We start from the raw sequence: 17,380 nt of genomic DNA, 5'->3' as shown, positions 1-17,380 counted from the left end.
CAGAGCCTATCAAAAATATGCCAACAAATATGGAAAGCAAAACAATGGCCCACAGACTGGAAACATCCAATACACATTCCAGTTCCCAAAAAAAGGAAATGCAAAGGGGTGCAGCAACGCCAGGGCTGCATTAATTTCCCATGCAAGCAAAGCGATGCTCGAGGTATTGCAAGAAAGAATATTACGCTATATGGACCTAGAGATGCCTGGTGTTCAGGCTGGATCCTGAAAAGGAACAGGCACTCAAGATCATATTGCAAATACACACCGGCTACTCAATTGCACCAAATTATTTCAGTAGATCAGTTTGTTTTATGGACTACAGCAAAGCCTTTGACTGTGTTGATGAAAAGAAGCTATGGATAGTCCTGAAATAAATGGATGTGCCTCAGCATGCAGAATAGATCATAAGGAAAGCTGAAGTACAATCAGAAGAAGAAGGAGGAGTGAAAATTGGTGGAGGATCAATCAGTGTTAAGATATGCAGATGATACCATCTTACTGACAGAAACAGCAATGAATTGGAACCACTTCTGATAAAAGTGAAAGGAAAAATTGCAAAAGTAGGACTGCAGCTGAACATTAAGCAAACAAAATCCTTGACTAAAGAAGATTTACAAAACTTTAAGGTCAACAACGAAGAAACTGACATTGTGAAAGACTTTACATACCCTGGCTCAGCCATCAATTCAAAGGGAGATTGCACCCAAGACATTCAAAGAAGACTGAGACTTGGAAGGACAACAATGAAAGAACTAGAAAAGATCACCAAGTGTAAGAATTTTCACTGAGGAACAAGCCCAAGATCATCCACACTATTGTATTTGTGATCAAAATGTATGGGTGTGAAAGCTGAAAAAAAGTTGACTGGAAGAAAAGTGATGCATCTGGAACATGGTGCCTGGAGGAGAACTTTCAGAATACCTTGGACCAAGAGAAAGATTAACAAGTGGATCCTGGATCAAATCAAACTAGATCTTTCTCTGGAAGCAAAATTGATGAAGCTGAAGCTGTTGTACGTCAGGACATCTTGAAAAGGGAAGGCTTGCTCAAGAAGGCTATAATGCTAGGGAAAGTTGAACGCAGAGGTAGCGGAAGATCAAATATGAGATGGTTCATTTCCCTAATGGAAACCACAGCCTTGCGCTTAGTTGAGGAAGGCTGTTAAGGACAAGATTTCATGGATGGTAGCCACTCATACAGCTGCCATAAGTTGGAGAAAGCTTGATGGTCTGCAACAACGATGGGGCTGCTGGAAGAAAAGTGGTTGGGAAGGGCAAGACCAAGGCAAAGGGCCTTGCAGTGGCCTGTCTCTGGCCAGAGGTGGTGCACCAAAACCAGGAGAGGGCAGGGCTTGGTTTATTTAGGTCTAATTTATACCCACGCCACTTTTCATCCCTTGTAGATGTGATCCAGGGGCCTCACGTGAGGCACATGAGGAAGCCTCCTTGGTGAAGCTGAGCATTTCTGGAGTTGGTGCCTGAAGGAGGACCACCTCGGGACTGCTCTTCTCTTAGAGAATACCTGCATGTTGCGATTGTCTGCAAAAGGGGCAAGGCCGCTGCCCGACCCAGGGCAGCCGTGGGCAGAATTCTGCCGCGCTCCCGCCATCCTACTCTGCAGGGAGGCTGCACTTCTCGCGAACAGTGGACTGCTGTCCTTAGAATTCTTGCAGCTGCAGGAATGGGGGAGGGATCAAAGGAAAGAGCTTATTGATTGCAGCGGCTGGGAACATGGAGGCTGCTGGCCTCTGGGTCAGGATTCTAAGGGAAAGGAAGGGGAGTTGTTTACTTCTGTGAACATGATTCCTCCGGCTTTTTGGAAATCCCCAGCCATTCTGCATTCTTAGGGTTGGATTCCAATATCTTGCACAATCCTCTGGTTGGAGCTTTCTCCTCCAAAGCTGGAATCAAGAGGCTTATGTACAACAGACCTGAGATGCAAGTCTTACTCCACTACATTGACACATTTATGCACAAGGAGGTATTCACAGACTGCATCAGCTGTGTTACACACCAGTCGCTTGGTCAGGAATTGCCCTGTTTTGTTCACCTCTTTCTGTTTTATTGTGGAATCAGTCTGCCTCATTCATGGAATTTTATGGAGTGGGCTCTCACAAACGACAACCCACACTAAGGACCTGTGGTGCACGCCAAGGGCTTGCAGTGAAGCTGGGGAGGGGGGCAGCCGGGCAGGTTCCAGCTGTCTGGCAAGCACAGGGTAGGAGATCTTGCGGGGCAGCGCAAAGCAAAAAAGCTGCTGTGGCTCCAGTCCGCGCCCTCCGCTCTGTGCCACTGGCGGGAGCTGAGAGGCTTTGCAGCAAGGTGCAAACCGTGGGAGCTGCAGCTGCTTCTGCTGATTTGCAAGTCTTTCCCTCACAGCAGCACTGCAACCCACAAACGGTTACTGGCAATTGTCACTGGATGCAACAGTCCTGAGCCTAAAGAGGCTACTGCTGCACCGGGCAGCCTCTGACAGCTGCTCCCAAATGCTGCTTAGGCACTTTGGGAACGCCTGCCAGTGACGCCTACCTGGTTGGCAGTGGTGGGCAGGCAATTCCAGCCAGGTGCACTCAGCTGCCAGAGGCAACCTCCTCTTTCGCACCGTTGCTCCTAAGTGGCTGCTGTGATGTCAAGAACTTACAGAAGCACCAGGAACCAAGGAGGTGCATTGTCCACCCTGGCATCCTCGAAGTTCCGGACAAGTACAGCATATGAGTAGAACTATCTCTGTAAGGTTGCTGCAAAGGACGGCATATAAATACTTTAGTTAAATTTAATTTAAATTAACTATTAAAAAGTCTGTTAACCAGTTTTGCTTAGAACTGGGGTAAAATGAAATGAAGTTCTCCCTTTAGTTCAGGGTTAGCCTCCTAGGAACTGCTGTTTGGACTTGTCCCATTTGTTTTAACACTGTTGATTATCAGTACCTAAAAGTGTTAAGAGTGAATTGACTAAAGGAAACTCAAAACTATTTGAAAGTGCTACAGTGACACCTAGTGACGTTACAAAAATATGCTGCTCATTACAAAGAAACACAGAAACGGAGCAAGTCAGAAGGGCCTCCCGGGCCATCTAGTCTGACCTCCGACACCAGCTGGCTCTACTCACGACATGCCCACCATGTGCACGTCCAGCCTATCCTTGAACACCCACACCAATGGGGCCTCAACAACCTCTCGTGGAAGCCCATTCCACCCCCTCGGGGTCCCGACTGTCAGGAAGTGCTTCCAGGCATCCAAATGGAACCTTGGCTCCCTGAGCTTTGCTCTGTTGGAGCACGTCCTGCCTTCCTCTGCAGGGGAGAACAGGTCTCTACCCACTTCTGTATGACATCCCCTCACACACCTGTATGTCGCCAACAGATCCCATCAGAGTCTCCTCTTCTCCAGGCTGAAGAGGCCCAGTTCCCTCAGTCTCGCCTCATACCCCATCCCCTGCAAACCAGCCACCAACCTTGTGGCCCTGCGCTGCACTGACTCTAACCTGGCTATCTACTTTCTGTAATGAGGGGCCAAAACTGCCATCTCTCACTTCTGGCTTGGACTTCCTCTTGATCGCAGATTTCCTTGTGGATGAGAACTGAGGCCAAGTAGGAACTGAGCACCTCTGCCTTTTTCCATTTCATTTGTTATCACTCTGCCATCCACTTTAAGTAGCTGAACACTGTGAGAAAAAGAAAATTACTGTTGCTAAGAGGAAGGTGATATCTGAAGCAGGGATACATCAACATAGATTAAAATAAGGAACTATATAAAGTAAAGAGCTGGGGTAAGGACTTTGAAACTTTTATAAGGCCAAAGGGCCCAAGGACAGAACCATGTAAAGAGTTGTAAAAAGGAAATAGAGGAAAGAAGGCAGGTTCAAATTGGTTACTGGTGTAAACAAACAAGGGTAAGTTAATAGTATGGTAACAACAATAGTGCTCCTTACATCCTGAAGAACACAAGGTGGGGGAGGTTGGGGGCAGTGGCAAAACTGTCACCTTTTGCGGAAGGGAGTAGGCGATTGATTGCCTCTTACAACTGGCCATAATGAGCTTGGAGGAAGGGCTGTTCTCCTATCTCATCCTCCTACAAGTTTTGGGAAATAACTGGTCATCAAGCCGGCTAGAAGGCCAAGACGACCTAATGAACTCTTAGAAAGTAGTGCTCACGCTTAATAGGGTCATGAACAATAACTCTCATAGGTAATGGGCTCATTAGCATGAACATGGGATGTATGAGCGGGAGGGGGAGCATATCAAGGAGTGGTATGATGTAGGCGGACAGAGAAGATTGTGACCTCTTAGCAACCCAGCCAGTGGGAGAAAAGGGGCGGGGTCTGCGAACCAGGAAAAGGGAATACAAGGCAATGTCTTGTGTGTAACTGGCGTGCTGCCTGTGTGGTGGGCGCCCGCTCTTGCAAAAACATATTAAACTATTACTGCTTGTTACTTTGCCTCCCGTATTGTCACTGCTTGGAATTTCATTCCTAGCAACTCCGTTCTCTTTCTCATGTCTTTTGTTCTGGATGTATCTCAAGAAGGCTTTCTTGTTGTGCTTAGCATCTCTTGCTATTCTCAGTTCATTTCCTGCTTTAGCCTTCTGATGCTATTCCTGCAATTCCTTGCTATTTGTTTACATTCTTCCTTTGTGGCCTGGCCCTGCTTCCACTTCCTGTACATTTTCCTTTTTTATTTTCAGGCTGTCACTTAACCCTTGAGGAGCCATGTGGGCTTCCTCTGCTGTCTTCTACACTTTTTTCTTGATGGAATTGGTTGCAGTTGTGCTTGGAGAATCTTCTTTTTCAAAATTTCCTATCCCTCTTGAATGCCTTTCCCCTTAAGGGTATGTTGCCATAGGACCTTGCTTATTATTTTTCTGAATTGGTTCAAGTTGGTTTTCTTGAAGTCCAGGATGCTTGTTTGGTTCCAGTTACCCTTTGTCTCCTTCATAATTGAGAATTCAAGTATCGCATGGTCATCTTCCCCCAGAGTTCCCATGGTTGTTATTTTGTCCACCAGGCCATCCCTGTTAGTTATTATTGAATCAAAGATAGCTGATCCTCTCGTACCCTCCTCTACTTTCTGCTGGAGAAAGTTGTCGACAACACATGTCAGGAATCTCTTGGAAGGGCCATGCTTGGCAGAATTTGTCTCCCAGCATAATTCAGGGAAATTGAAGTTCCCCAGGATGACTACGTCATTCTTCTTGGAAATGCTGGCGGGTTGCCTTTCCTTGTCCTTGTTTTGACTGAGTGGACAGTAATATATGCTGATAACTATATTTTTCTTAGTGTTTTGGTCCCTTTAAATTTAGCCAGATGGTCTTCCCATGTTGTTTAGAGATGGTTTACCTTGTAAGCAAATCAGGAATATTGCAGAATCAGAGAAGATGTGGATTGGCCATGACCTCTCACTTGGGGTTCCTTAAAGGATTGGACTGGCTCTTGTGCTGCCTTTCGCTGGGCATGTGGGGCAGCCACTTGTCACGTAGGAGAAGGATTAAGGAGAATCCAAGAGGGCCAACAGCACTGCGGATGCCCCCATTGATTCGACAGCTGAACAAAAGCAACTCCATTTAATGGTCATCTTTTTAAGGAGGAATCTGTGCTTTGATTGGCCAAGAATGTTGTATCTGTGGTTCTGATGTTTATAATGCCACATGGGATGGAGATAATTTAGGACAATGGTTCTCAACCTGTGGTCCGCAGATTCCTGGGGGGCCGCAATGTCGTCACAGAAGGTCTGCGAAGGGCTGAAGAACTGTTATGGTTTTTTGTAGTCAAATCTGAATGAACGAAGGAGTGAATGAAAGCAAGAGGAAATGGGAAATAGAACAAAATCTTAATTTTCCATGCTTGTTATGTAAAACGTGGCTTTTTTAACCTCTTGCCTCAATTGAAAACAATCAGAGGTAAAAATTGGCTATGAGAGTAGCTGTCTGATGGCAAATAGCTGTGCTTGGTACTTCTGCACATGCGGAGAACATGCAGGTGAATGACTCTGAGTGGCAGAGAGAAAGCAGGCAATATTTCTCGCTATTGCACAGACAGTCAGAGACTGCGGGGCAGAGAAAGCCGAGTCAGTCATTGAAGTGTGAGTGAGTGTTTGGACCGATTTCATAAATGTCTTCAATTTCTGCTAAGCGTTTGGTTTTTGTTCATTAAGAGCCAGTGTGGTGTAGTGGTTAAGAGCTGGGACTGGGACTCAGACGACCTGGGTTCGAGTCCCCGCTCACCATGGAGCCCACTGGGTGACTTTGGGCCAGTCACAGACTCTCAGCCCAACCTACCTCACAGGGTTGTTGCTGTGGGGATAAGATGGAGGAGGAGAATGATGTAAGCTGCCTTGAGCCCTTTGTAGGAAAAAGGCAGGATATAAATTGATAAATAAATAAGGTGGTTTTTCGATATTGCTGCAGTGGAGTTTGCGACAGTGCATTTTGGTTTAGCCTCAGGATGTATCCTGTTCAAAGCAAAGTGAGGCTTCCAGTCATGTAAAAAAGTGTCGCTGTTGCAGTGAGGAATGTCTGTCGCTTGGATGCACATGCTCAGGTCCCGAGGACAAGCAACTACCAGTGCATGTTGTGTTACGGGGTAATGTCCAACAAGGCTATGCAACCGTCAAAACTGTGAAGACATCTTGATACCAAGTATAAGGAAAATGCCAGAAAGAACATCAATTTTTTCAAAAGTAGAGAATGTGAGCTTCAGGTAATAAGAAAATGGTAAAAAAGACTGCAGCTGGTTGCAACAATGGAAAATGCAGCGAGGGCCTCTCAACTAATAGCAAAACCAGGAAAACTGCACACTACAGCTGAAGAACTTATGTGCTGCAAAAATCATGGATCAGCGAGCAAGCTGCCAAGGCCCTTTCCATAATACCTTTGTCAACTGACACAGTTAAGAGGTGAATCGATGGTTTGTCAGCCAGTACTAAGGAACAGTTATTAGAAAGAAATGCCTATCACCCTACTTTGCACTGCAACTGGATGAAAGCGTGGTCATAGCAAACAAAGCAGCCATGTGCTTCATTAGGTATCAGCACGAGAGAAATGTTTTTGAAGACATACTTTTCATCTCCTCATTGGTACACACTGCAGCTGAGGAAATATTCAGCAACTTAAGTGGGTTCCTGACATGGACTGGTTGAAACACGTTGGAATTAGCACAGGCAGAACACGAGCAATGTCTGGAAAGCTTACTGCGCTTGTAACACGGATTAAGGAAACTGTGCTGTCAGTGACATGGTACCATCGCTGCATACATGGAGAAGCCCTAGTTGCTAAAAAGATAGCAGAAAAACTAAAGCAGGCCTTGAACAAATCAGTCGAAATTGTTGATTTTATTAAAAGCAGACCGCTGAATTCAAGACTTTTTGAATAACTTTGTACAAATATGAACAGTGAACAACAGCAACTTTTGCTACACTGTGATGTCTGTTGCCTATAACGAGGTAAATTTTTGTCTCACCTTTGGGAATAAGATTATTCCTAAAGGAGAAACAGTTCCACCTCAGCGATAGTTTGACAGATTTTTCAGTCAAATTGGCATATCTCTCAGATATCTTCACCCACTTAAATATGCTGAACTTAAGCCTTCAGGGACAAAAGATTACAGTATTTTTCTTAACCCAATGGCCCTTTTTAGGACCACAACAGAGCTAAAGTCTGTTCCTCCAAGTGGTGGCTCTGGACCCGTAAACAAAAATATACAATGACTGAACACAGACAAACAAGGGAGGAGGTGACAAACTTCATCAAATTTTAATGGAAAAATTGATATCAAATTTGGAATTAGCACATCAAAATACCATAAAATGGGCCATTTGAGTGAAAAGAATGCTGGCACTATTTGTTGAAATTCATATGGAATCATTGCAATAAAGATATTATAATAGGAGTGTGTACATTCACAGATTACATCATTTCCCCTTCCTTCCTCCAGAAAATTGAAATAAATCTTGGGTTACGTCTTGGTGGTCTGTGGCCACAAAAGGTATTCACATGGGCTCCATGGTGAAGGAAAGGTGGAGAACCACTGGCTTTGGAGAAATAGCCAAAGACCAGGGAGAAAAACATGAGAGGTGGAACCCTTGCTGCACTGATTTATTAAGTTGGTTTCCTAATGTGGGTGGATGGCAATATAATTTACTTATATGTATAATTGTATGTAGCTTAATAATACTGTATTATGATTTGTAGAAACTGTTGTTGTTTAAGTTCTATATAAGGAAAACACCCTATTAAACAAACCACACAAACCCTATTATGTGATTGCCCCATAAACCATTATTGATCATGTGGCACAAAAATTCCCTAAGGATTTTCTGCAGCCAGAAGCGACTGAAAAATATTTTTTCCTGATTAAAAGAACAAGTGTCAGTTATTTAGTATTCTAAGTAATACTAAATAACTGAGACGTCAGGTGGCAAGAGGGCCGCTGCAGGAGAGGCGAGGACCAGGGTACAGCCGCCCACCAGCACCGGGAAGGCATGGCGGTGGGTGATTGTTGTAGGGGACTCCCTGCTGAGGGGCACTGAGCCGGCGGTGTGCCACCCCAACCTGGGGACAAGGGAGGTTTGCTGCCTGCCGGGCGCACGCATCCGGCATGTGAAGGACAGAGTGGAGCATCTTGTTTGCTCCGAGGGTCACCAGCCATTCCTGGTGATCCATGTGGGCACAAACGACATGGCCAGGCAGGGTGTGGTTGGGACCACCAGGGACTTTGAGGCCTTGGGGAAGACACTCGGGGAGCTGAAGGCGCAAGTGGCCTTCTCGTCAATCTTACCTGTCCGAGGATTTGGGCCAGGAAGGGACAGGAGGGCCTCTGAGGTGAACGACTGGCTTAGGGTGTGGTGCCAGAAGGAACGCTTTGGGTTCCTCGACCACGGCACTCGGTTTCTTGCCAATGGACTTCTGGCGAGGAACTGGTTGCACTTTACAAGGATGGGGAAAAGGTCCTTTGAAGATGCTCTAGTGAGCTTCGTCCAGAAGACTTTAAACTGAGCCGGGGGGGGGGATTCAGGCCCCTCAGGAACGTGTCTGCACTGGACAAGTGTAAGGGGAGGATCAGGGCTCTGGGAGCAGGGTTTTAGAGGTACTGCAGGGACTGACAGGACTCCTACAGAGAGGGGCCAGGTATCAGGGAGGATGGGAGGAAGGAGGAGGCTGGGGACTCCAAGGAAAGGAAGCGGTGGGAAGGAGTTGAGGTGCATGTACACCAATGCTAGGAGCAAGGGTAATAAGCAGGAAGAGCTGGAAGCTCTCCTGGGAATAGGAGGGTATGACCTGGTGGGAATCAAAGAAACTTGGTGGGATGAAAGGCAAGTCTGGAATGTGAACATAGAAGGGTATCACCTTTTTAGAAAGGACAGGAAGGGAAAGAGAGGTGGGGGCGTGGCTTGATACAGGAGGGAAGGGATAGGATGCAGTGAAATAGAATGCAGCACAGATGGGGATTCGGTAGAGGCAGTCTGGGTGGAACTTAGGGGTTTTGACAGGGAAAGAGACCTGACAGTGGGGGCATGTTATCGCCCTCCAGGCTGTTTTGCCTCTGTGTTTTCCCCAAAGCAAGACGGGGCAGGGAGGGGCAGGGGTCCACATAGGAGATTAGATGAGGCTGAGGACTTAGGGGCACAGATTGGAGTCACCCCCCTAGAAGTTGAGGGGCTCCTCAGGGCATTGGACATTACAAAGGCGCCAGGCCCTGACGGGTTACACCCGAGAGTACTTAGAGAGTTGGCAGGGGTTCTCTCATGCCCTCTGGCCTCCATTTTTGAGGCCTTGCGGGGAATGGATGAAGTTCCAGAGGACTGGAGGGTGGCATCAGTGGTCCCAATTTTCAAAAAGGGTAGTAGAAGGGACATGGGGAATTATAGACCAGTTAGCCTTACGTCCATTGTAGGAAAAACAATGGAAAGGCTCATAATAGAGAGAGATCTAGTGATGCTAGATAGGGAAGGGAGGCTGACAGCCACACAACACGGCTTCCGCAAAAACAGGTCCTGCCAGACAAACCTTGTGGAATTCTATGCCAAGGTTTCGAGATGGCTAGATGGAGGGGATGCAGTGGATGTGGTATATCTGGATTTCAGCAAAGCCTTTGACAAAGTGCCCCATGATATCCTGGTGGAGAAACTGAGGAGTTTTGGGATACACCAAAGCACTGTCCGGTGGATTAGGGCATGGTTGACTGACCAAAAACAGAAGGTAACCATTAACCGGGAATCATCGGGATGGCGTCCAGTGACAAGTCGGGTCCCCCAGGGCTCTGTCCTGGGGCTGATCCTGTTTAATCTTTTCATTAATGACTTGGAAGAAGGGGTGCACAGTCTGCTTACCAAATTCACAGACGACACTAAAACTGGAGCAGTGGCCACAACTGAGGAGCAGGTACTCCAGATCCAAAAGGATCTTGACAGACGATGGAAGTGGGCAGTAGACAACAGGATGGTGTTCAATGTGGATAAGTACAAGGTCTTGCACTTGGGGCATAGGAATAGGTGTCATAAATACAGGTTAGGTGACAAGTGGCTGGAGAGCAGCACTTGTGAAAGGGACCTCGGGGTGCTGGTTGACTTCAGGCTAAACATGAGTCAGCAGTGTGATGCGGTGGTCAAGAGGGCGAACGCCACCCTTGGTTGCATAGCCAGAAGTGTGGCTTCTAGATCAAAAGAGGTATTACTACCACTACACGACTCTGGTGCACCTGCAACTGGAGTATTGTGTTCAGTTTTGGGCCCCTCATTACAGAAAGGATATAGTCAGTGCAGCGTAGAGCCACAAGGTTGGTGGCCGGTTTGCTGTGGATGCCATATGAGGTGAGACTGAGGGAACTGGACCTCTTCAGCCTGGAGAGGAGGAGACTCAGAGGGGATCTGTTGGCGACATACAGGTATGTGAGGGGATGTCACATGGAGATGGGTAGAGACCTGTTCTCCCCTGCAGAGGGAGGCAGGACGCACTCCAACGGTGCAAAGCTCAGGGAGCCAAGGTTTCGTTTGGATGCCAGGAAGCACTTCCGGACAGTCAGGACCCCGAGGGTGTGGAATAGGCTTCCATGGGGGGTCGTTGAGGCCCCATCAGGGAGGGTGTTCAAGGATAGGCTGGACGTCCACATGGTGGGCATGTTGTGAGCGGAGCTGGCTGGTGCCGGAGGTCAGACTAGATGGCCCGGGAGACCCCTTCTGACTCGCTCTGTTTCTATGTTTCTAAATAATCCTAAGACACGAGAAGGCCAAACATATAAAATAAAGGTCAGAATATGTAAAGATAAGCCTGGAAGCTGTTTTGACACCAAGGAAAGACGTCAAGATAACCCTGAACTAAAGTAACTAAATTTTTCCTTTTTATGTTTTTTTTTCTACAAATGGATGTACCCTGCCTTTATTTAGAAATGCAACTTGTTATACCATTTTCTGTCCTTACCAACTTAAATTTATGTAGTGGGTATGTTGGGTGAATGAAGGAGAACTGGCTCCCAAGGGATGAGCTCATTCCGCATTGCTGGTGTGTATTTACAAAAGGTAAGTTTTTAATTACTTTTGCTGGTGTTGCCTATCTCTTGGACAAAGGGGAACACCCCCCACCCCCCCGCCAGCCGCCACCCCACCTCCTTCAGGGTGCCTCACTGATCTTTCAGGTGTCTCTGCATGAGCAGCACCAATCCCTTCTCTTTCCTTTGTGCAGCCTTCCCTTCGCAACTGGCACAATAGCCCGCACCATTTCTTTCCTTAACAACGCAGTTGTACCTTCTGAACAGGCATGGTGCCCGCTGGAGTGCTCAGGTCCTCCTCCTGAACCTGTTTGGCCCAATTTCTGCTAGTTCTTGCAGCAAGCTCACTCTCTGGGTCCTGGCTGGGATGAAAGGAGCATGATAGTTGGGGTCCATTACCAACCACTCAACCAAGGAAAGTGCAACTATTTCGAGGAAGTACAATGTAGTAGTAATGGGGGAAGCCTGTTGGGAGACAAATTCGGCCAAAGGTGGCCCCTCCGAGCATTTCTAGACGTGCATGGCAGATAACTTTGTTCCACAGGAAATGGAGGAAAGAACTTAAGAAGGTTGTCTACCCTTGACTTAATACTGACTAACAGAGATAACTTAATAGATAAAGTACTCTAGGGGAAAGTGACCGCAACATACTTGAGTTCTTGATTTTAAAGGAAGCAAAAATGGAGGAAAGCCACCATGTATTTTGCATATGGGGAAAGCTGATTTTAATAAAATCAGGACAATGATAAGTAAGGTCCTGTGGTAAGTGACCCTAAGGAACAGAGGAGTCCAAGATGAAAAAAGAAATTTTAAAGGCACAATTCCAAACAATTCTAAACAAAAAACAAAAAATAGCAGATGACAAAAGAAGCCAATGTGGCACCACAAAAAACTTGGAACTGATGTGAAAACAGAAAAGGATATAGGAAGTGGGAGGAAGGTCAGACATGAAAAGAATACAAGCAGGTGGTACAGAAGTGCAGGCATGAGCTCAAGAAAGCTAAAGCTCAGAGTGAGCTGAGGAGAGCAAGGGACACTAAAAACAACAGGTAAGTTCACAGTAAAAAACAGAAAAGAAATGATGGTTCAGCTTCTCAATAAGAAAGGCAAATGGGTAACAGATAACAAAGAAAAGGCCAAAGTCAAGTGCCAACTAGTCTTCTTTGGAATGGTGCCTGGTTAATGTCAGCTACATTTCAAGGATGCACACATGCTGGTTTCTAGAAAAGAGGGTTTTTCTCTGGCTGTGTGTGAATTATTGCATGATTGTACGTATGGAAGTTATGATTTGTACCTATAGATTTGTACATCAAACCCACTCCATCCTTCCCACCTGTAGAGCATCCCCCCCATGTTTTTCTGCTTTTTCTGCTTTGGCAAGCTGGCAGGAAAAATCATGCCATTGAAACTTTTTACTTTTGTAACCTATTAGAAAGTTTCAACTGTGCTACATGTAACCATTTAATGATCAACGTACAAAAGGGCCAACTGAGGACAGCTCAGGTGTACAATCTGGAATGATTTGTTGACAGCCGTTATTCTTGGGAATAAATCCTGTAGAAGAAAACTTTCCCTTGTGGTGTATTTTGGGCATATGCACACCAAGACATAGACCATTCCGTCACCATCCTTATCGTACTTGACAAACGCAAGTTTGGCCCCTATAGTTGCAGACTTGTCCACCAGGAGTTGGCTTCTTCTCTTTCCCTTGGCACCTTCGTTGCCTTCCAGAGCACTGCCCTGCTTCCACAGCCCTGATCCTCCCCCCACACTTGTCCAGTGCAGACACGTTACTGGGGGGTCTGAACCCACCCATCCCGACTCAGTTTAAAGTCTTCCGGACGAAGCTCACTAGAGCATCTCCAAAGGACCTTTTCCCCATCCTCGTGAGGTGCAACCCGTCCCTTACCAGAAGTCCATTGGCAAGAAACCGGGTGCCGTGGTCGAGGAACCCGAAGCGTTCCTTCTGGCACCACACCCTAAGCCAGTCGTTCACCTCGGAGGCCCTCCTGTCCCTTCCTGGCCCAAATCCCCGGACAGGTAAGATTGACGAGAAAGCCACTTGGGCCTTCAGCTCCCTGAGTTTCTTCCCCAAGACCTCAAAGTCCCTGGTGGTCCCGACCACACCCTGCCTGGCTATGTCAAGCACCCCTGTGTTGTTTCATTGTTCAATTCTACGGTCACACTGGGATTTGAGGGTATGGGGGGGGGAGTATGGGGGGGCATAGACGTGGTGACTGGCAAACCCAGTTTATTCCAGACTCTTTCAGTAAGGAGGATGTCAATGGATTGTGCTCTGCACAAAGTGAGGCTTTGAGCTGGAAGCCTCCATTGACAGGAACAAAAACCAAATCGAACTCACTAAAGGAAACACAATTTCATCCACATTAAGATGAGCACCCTGAACTGAGGGAGCTGCAAAGCTCTTACGTGAAGTAGACCTATGAAGATCGTGTTTGAATTGAATGTCTGTTTGCACCATCAACTCCACTTGAAAGACTATGGAGAGGCAGTTCACAATCCGTCAACATCCTCCACAGAGAAAGTGCCAGGAAAAGAGCGAGTTCACCAGTCCACACACATGCCCCAACATCACACACTGAGTGTAGACATTTACAGTGCGAGCTCTTAGGGGTGCTCTTTTGAAGTGATGGAAAAGCAGACGCTTTCCATTCTTACTCGACATCTGAGTGGGACTTCTGCAGCATCCACAATTTAGAGTTCTCACCGCAATGTGTGAGAAGCGAGATTGTTCACATTCCATGAGCTAATGGGGCTACTCTGAGTAAGACACTTAATGGCACACAATATTGAGTGCTCCTATCAGTGGTGAAGGAGAGTTTGAATGACTTTCAAATTGGATTCAAATATAAAGACTCACAGTGCAGCCTGCTCTCTATAGGTGTAAGAGGCCTATGGAGAGAAAGAACACGATCCATCCACATCCTCTGTGGAGAAAGTGCCAGGAGAAGAGTGGGTTCACCACACGTCACACATGTGCCTGACGCCTCACAGTGGACACAGTTGAGTGTGACCTTAATGGCAAGCCCCGATCCCAGATTGAACCCAGCATGAAAGTGATTCTACCACATTGAGAAAGACCATAACCATGAGTGTGAGATTTCAAAGTCCTGGCTAAGCCACCAGGCATTAGTTACTCCAGAGATCTGCTGTCCTCCATGCAGGACTAAGGAAGCTGTAAAGCCCACATATCGGGCCTCTCCGGATGAAAGGAATGGTGGTGCTTTTTCAGACAAGTTGGGGCATTTGAGCAGAGCGGAAGTACTAAGTGAAGAGCCCTAAAGGACACTGGGATAAAAGTGCTGCCACGGAATGTAGCAGGCTGGCCTTCAAAGCCGCATAAGGGTTTTATGTGTTAGTAGACTATTTCCTGCATATTTTGCTGATCATGATGTTGCATATGAATCAACATAGACTGTAAGTGAGACAATCTGGTGATGATAGTACACTGTTTCTTACTAGAGAGTTTAATTAACAGCTTAACAGTTCTTTGAACATTGACCATTCTAATGAGTCAGAAGCACAATTCTCATGGGTTTCCTCACTGCAATGGTTTGTTTCCATCTTTTAAGGAACACTTAAGTTTCTTAATAGTCCACATGCCTCCTCTAAGTGATTCATCACTCTGGAAGCTGCCTTCTTTGACACTAGAGGAAAAATTGCCTTTACTTCGAGAGGCTAGACTCCTCACATTCTCCATTTTAGAAGCAAGTAGAGGTATAATTATTATAACTTTGAAAGTCAAATCAGCCCTTCCTGCCTTTTTGGGCCTTCCTTTTCCTAATCAGAGCTGCTAAAAGTTAAGATAATTCCCTTACAGTATCCATCGCTAATCAAATATTTGGTTAATTTTAAAGCTTTGTCTCAAACAGTGGGATCTAATACCAGTTCACTTGTTGTTTAGCTCAAAAACCAGAATCCCAATAATGTTCTTCAAACAAATCTGGTGCACCAATGCAAGATCCTGCATGCATCTGTTCAAATTGATCACTACCTTCTGTTTCTCTGCCTGTCTGGCCGAAATAGACCTATGCATCTCTCTTGAGGCCAGTTCAGATCCGAATTTTCCAGTCTTTTACCCTGACTTAGCAGTGTCACGCTGGTTTACAACTTTTTTCTTGGCAAACTGGGCTGTGTCCTACCCAGGCAACAAAAACCAGGAGATATTCCATATTTGAGGGCTTCTGTGAAATTTAAGGCAATCCTAGGCATTTCTAAATTTTGCATGCATTTCTAAAGTCATATGCAAGAGTTGTATTTTAGGTGGCTCACCATACCCCAAGTGCAACTACAGGACATCTAACACAGGTAAGTAAAAGAAGAAGGGAAGACACACTGTTTTGCTCAATCATTGTGCTCATCCCTCACATCTCCCCACATAGCAAATACTAGAAGAAATTTGTGTCGTTCTTGTTCTTAGTGTGAGAAATGAAATATTACTGTTACTAAGTGGTAAGGTGAAAACACAGAAAGGGTGAAATACAGGGCTAGGGTAGGATCATTGAAGTTCCTTAAGGCCAAAAGGCCTGAGGAGAGAATCATGTAAATAGTTGTACTAAAAGTAATAGTGTTTCCTACATCAAAGTCCTGAAAAATACCAGAGAGGGTATAAGTGGGGGGCAGTGGTAAAACTGTCACCTTCAGTGGAGGGGAGCAGGAAACTGATTGCCTTTTACAACTGGCCGTAATGAGCCTGGAGGAAGGCCTGTTCGTCCGATCTCATCCTCCCACAAGATTTAGAAACAAGTTGGCATCAAGTGAGAGGCTCCAAGACCAAGCCGACCTGTTGAACTCTTAGAAGGAACTGCGCACGCTTAACAGGCGCATGAATAGTAACTGACACACCTCTCATAGGTAATGGGCTCATTAGCATGAACGTGGGACGTATGAGCAGGAGGGGGAGCATATCAAGGAGTGGTATGATGTAGGCGGACAGAGAAGATTGTGACCTCTTAGCAACCCAGCCAGTGGGAGAAAAGGGGCGGGGTCTGCGAGCCGGGAACAGGGAATACAAGGCAATGTCTTGTGTGTCACCGGCGAGCTGCCTGCGTGGTGGGCGCCCGCTCTTGCAAGAACGAATTAAACTGTACTGCTTGGCACTTTGCCTCCGTATCATCGCTACTGGTATTTACCCCTTACATTAGCACCTTTCCCTACCCCGGCAGCGGGGAACTACCTCTTGCCTTCACAGGGCAGTACTGAATCCTGGATACCAAAGAAGTTCTCTGTTGGCAAAGCTGCTCTGCCCTCCAGAGCCCCCCGCTCCAGCCAGAGCCACTGGGAGCCCCGGCCACGTGCGCGGAAGCACTTTCCCGTTCAGGCCCTGCCTGTGCTTCTGACCATGTCGCCTAAGGGTTGATGCAAGCAGAGCAACAGACTGGCGGCCGTGCACAGCAGGCCTTCAGAGGCTCAGTCTGGTGAGCCACGGGGCCGGTCTTCATGTCCTGAATGCTCAGTGTGCCTCTTTGCCTTTGTCACTGCCAGAGCACTGGCCCCGAGAGAGGCTCTAACCTGCATTTTATAATTCTTAAGCTGTTCTGTCACCTAAGTTCTTGATGCCAGCCTTGCTTTTTCAACACCATCTTTGCAGAATAGCATGGAGTAGAAACTCCAGCTTGGCCAAGGATATTCGGGAGTATTGGTACCTACATACTGACCCATTTCCTCATTTTAGGAATTAGATAGATCTTCTGCAGGACCAATTACTGAATTTAGCATCAGAAAACCACATCTACATAAATCCCCAGGGATGGATTATCGAAAATGGTCCATAATTGGCCTTATGAAGGTTTGAGGCAGCATTTGGATGAAACATGATCTATAATTTGTTCAGCATGATGGAGCCATGTCCCCACTCACTGAGTGGAAGTTTTTTGTGCTCC

The sequence above is a fragment of the Varanus komodoensis genome, unplaced genomic scaffold (assembly GCF_004798865.1).
Source record: "Varanus komodoensis strain SLA01 unplaced genomic scaffold, ASM479886v1 scaffold44_3, whole genome shotgun sequence".
NCBI classification, from domain to species: domain Eukaryota; kingdom Metazoa; phylum Chordata; class Lepidosauria; order Squamata; family Varanidae; genus Varanus; species Varanus komodoensis.
This window is presented reverse-complemented; position numbering follows the sequence as displayed.